General features: G+C 40.7%; 1 long non-coding RNA gene across 1 annotated transcript in view; it reads right to left on the bottom strand.

Moving 5' to 3' along the window:
* Window positions 1–886: 886 nt before the first annotated feature.
* Window positions 887–3,759, bottom strand: part of LOC107577578 (uncharacterized) — a 6,740-nt gene continuing 3,867 nt past the window's right edge. Inside the window, exons 2-3 of the long non-coding RNA XR_001608224.1 lie at window positions 1,766–1,772; window positions 887–898 (exon numbers count right to left, since the gene is read on the bottom strand). This is a non-coding gene — a long non-coding RNA (uncharacterized lncRNA). The remainder of the gene's footprint in view (window positions 899–1,765; window positions 1,773–3,759) is intronic.

Below are 3,759 nucleotides of genomic sequence, written 5' to 3'. Positions count from 1 at the left end.
GGGGCGTGTTTGTTTTGGTGATTTCAAATGTCAACATTGGCTACCAGAAATCGCTTACCCTGACTTTAACGCAGTCTCTGGCTTTTTGCCAGTCAAGCGCAAGCACGCAGGGACGCGTCTAGAGTAAATACGACTCTGATCTGATCATAAAGTCTTTCAGAGTCACAGGGCTCAAGTCCAAGTCAAGTCTCGAGTCATTGCTGTCAAAGTCTAAGTCGAGTCTCAAGTCTTCTTGAATTATGTCGAGTCGAGTTGCAAGTCATCAAATTTGGGACTCGAGTCCGAGTCAAGTCTCGAGTCATGTGACTCGAGTCCACACCCCTGCCCTTAATGTTGAAATGTAATATATTATTTAGACCATCACAGAAGTCCTCTTAGCTGTAACTGGTTTAAATATAACCGGAGCGTGTCGGGTGATGAGTATTTGGTCTTGAAGAAGGACAGGCTGATCACTGTACTTCTAGTGTTTCAGGAATGGGCTTCTCTGCTGTGGTTAAATCACTGAAGCTCCTCTGGGATTCTGTCTGAACTCCAGAAGTAGATGGTTTGTATGATGATAGCACTATGTGAATGTTCAGCATGTTGCTGGATGTCCTCCGCAGCACTGATCATCTCCTCCACATCCTCAGTGTCCTCGTTCGAGCTGTCCTCTGCATTCTGGATGCGCTTGAAAAAGCCCAACATGGAGAAGTATCTCTGGACTCAACCGATCCCATGTTTTGTTCCTCTGCACTGCCAGCAACATTTACCAGTCTTACCATCAAACTCACACCGATTCTCCTTTTGGCCTGTACACACAGAAACGTGTAAATATATCACTCAGAAAACTAAAGAAAGTCAAGATCGAGTTTATCTTTAACTGTTCTTTTTTGGATTTCACTACAGACTTTATTTATAACTTAATAGTACTCAGTTCAGTTATACAGTAACTTCAACAAATCAGCAGAAGTCGAGCTGTCCTACCGAACAAGACCACAGATATTATCCAGCGGAGCGCTTAGTTTGAGTTTCATGTGCTCACAGTTCAGTCTGTATTTCACAGCGCCGTGAGAAACAATCTGACAATACCTACAGAGACATGGGGCTTTTCTTCAGTACACGGATTTCTTATATAACTAGTTAAGTATTAAATGAATATATGTAAATGAATGGTATGTTCTGTCCCCAGGTTGAGGACCCCTGTCCTAAAGGGAATAATTTTTAACTAAACATACCTATACTGTAGTTGTGCTTAATACATATCACTACTGTTTTCACCGCAGTAAGAAATGTTTTTAATATTGAGAAAATGCTGAATTATTTTGCTTATCTTCCATGCTGTAAATTCTCCAAGAATCGTCAACATCTTTAAAACAAAGTTGACTAGACCTAATTCTGCACTTAGTAGCGAAGTAACTACTACAGCTAAAGATATTTGGAGGCCAAAGCGAATTAAATAAAGCAAATATTTTTTTTTTAAAGAAATACAAGTCTGCACGTTTGTTGCTTTACTGCCTTGAATGTTCGTAACTAAACATTGATTAAATATTATATTTTATTATGTCATGAACAGCTAAACATATATATTTTAAATGTATTTACTATCATAAATTACAACAGATACATTGTATTTACTATTATAAAAACAACAGATAATTACCACTTTATTTAAAGGGGTCATATGATGCTGCTAAAAAGAACATTATTTTGTGTATTTGGTGTAATGAAATGTGTTTATGCGGTTTAAGGTTAAAAAAACCACATTTTGTAACTACATGTCAACTACATGTCAACTAATTCTCATTAATTTGCAACTACATGTCTACTAACGCTCAGAGTAGACTGTTAGGGTAGGTTTAGGGTTAGATGAATTTTGACAAAATAAGGTGTTAGAAGATATTAAGCAGACACTCTACTAATACTCTACTAACTGCTAGTTGACATGTAGTTGCAAAGTTACTTAATGTTAGTAGAATGTCTAAAGTGGACTATCGAAATAAAGTGTTACAGAATATCTCTTTGGATTTGAGACTTTAGTCTTTGCAACTTTACAGATCTTCTTTATGCACCAAGAGCTTGTAACACTCCAAAGAGAAAGTGATGTCTGATTCGCGAACGAATCGTTCGATTTAACCGGTTCTTCTGAGTGAACCGGTTGAACGAGTTCACCAAATCGGTCTGAATCATTTGAAACGGTTCGCGTCTCCAGTAAGAATTAATCCACAAATTACTTAAGTTATTCACTTTTTTAACATGGCTGACACTCCCTCTGAGTCGAAATAAACCAATATCCCGGAGTAATTTATTTACTCAAACAGTACACTGACTGAACTGCGTGAAGAGAGAACTGAAGATGAACACGAGCAGAGCAGCATGTGTGCAGCGAGCCGGATAATGAACGTACACGCCCGCTGCTGGAGCGGTTCTAGTTCTCGAGTCAAGAACCGGCTGCATCGGTTTTCGGATCACCGGTACACTGAACCGAGAACCGTTTCTTTCGGACGCGTCCGGTTTGAGAACCGATGAGCTGATGATACTGCGCATGCGCGATTCAGTGTGAAGCTACCGAACAGATTGCTATGACTGACACAGCGCGTCTGAACCGAACTGGTTCTTTTGGACAACTGATTCTGTGCTAATGTTATGAGCGCGGGTAAACCGAAGACTTGAATGAAGGGCAATCCGGCGAAACGTAAATTTACTTAATTACAAATAAACCGTAATGGATTACACACAGTAAGTGGAGCATAGATTCTGCTCTGATGAAGACTAATTTATTGACGTCACAACTGTAAAACATCCTAGTTTGCAGATCACTGCCTATATATGTGTTGATGCTTTAGATACAAAAATCCAAATTGTAAGAAACGTATCAGATTATAATGATGTTTTAATTGACTGATGTTACGATTACTGACTTTATATTTGATTGTAAGCCCGCGATAGACTTAACGCCATTACGTCATCGCCAATGACGTCATTATGTAGAGCGTAAAAGAACTGGTGAACCGTTTTTTTCAACCGGTTTATTGAATCGAACTGTCCGAAAGAACCGGTTCGCGGAAAAGAACCGAACTTCCCATCACTACAAAGAGAAAGGAACAATTTAAATCGCATCATATGACCCCTTTAAGAAAATATTGACCTGCAACCCAGCAGGGGCGCAACACGACGCATGCGTGTTCTGTTGACTCAACAGCGAAAGTGCTTCCACGAAAACAATATTTTCCAACAAGATATCCAGCGCGTTCACAGAAGCACTTTTGCTGCTTAATATTTTCTTAAATAATCTTAAAGTGGTCAATTTTGGGTTTTTTTGTGCAAAAAAAAGCCCTACCAGCCAGAAATGTTTGGGGCTGCAACTGAACACACACACACAAACACGCAGTCACACACACACACACACACTCACACTCACTCTCACTCTCACACGCACACACTCACTCACACTCACTCTCACACGCACACACACACTCACTCACACACGCACACTCACTCTCACACACACACACTCACTCACACACACTCACTCACACTCACTCTCACACTCACTCACACACGCACACTCACTCTCACACACACACACTCACTCACACACACTCACTCACACTCACTCTCACACTCACTCACACACGCACACTCACTCTCACACACACACACTCACTCACACACACTCACTCACACGAACACACACACACACTCACTCGCACACACACACTCACTCACACACGCACACTCACTCTCACACACACACACTCACTCACACACACTCACTCACAC

The sequence above is a fragment of the Sinocyclocheilus grahami genome, unplaced genomic scaffold, assembly GCF_001515645.1.
Source record: "Sinocyclocheilus grahami isolate Dianchi unplaced genomic scaffold, SAMN03320097.WGS_v1.1 scaffold6426.1, whole genome shotgun sequence".
In the NCBI taxonomy this organism is placed as follows: Eukaryota; Metazoa; Chordata; class Actinopteri; order Cypriniformes; family Cyprinidae; genus Sinocyclocheilus; species Sinocyclocheilus grahami.
This window is presented reverse-complemented; position numbering and strand designations above follow the sequence as displayed.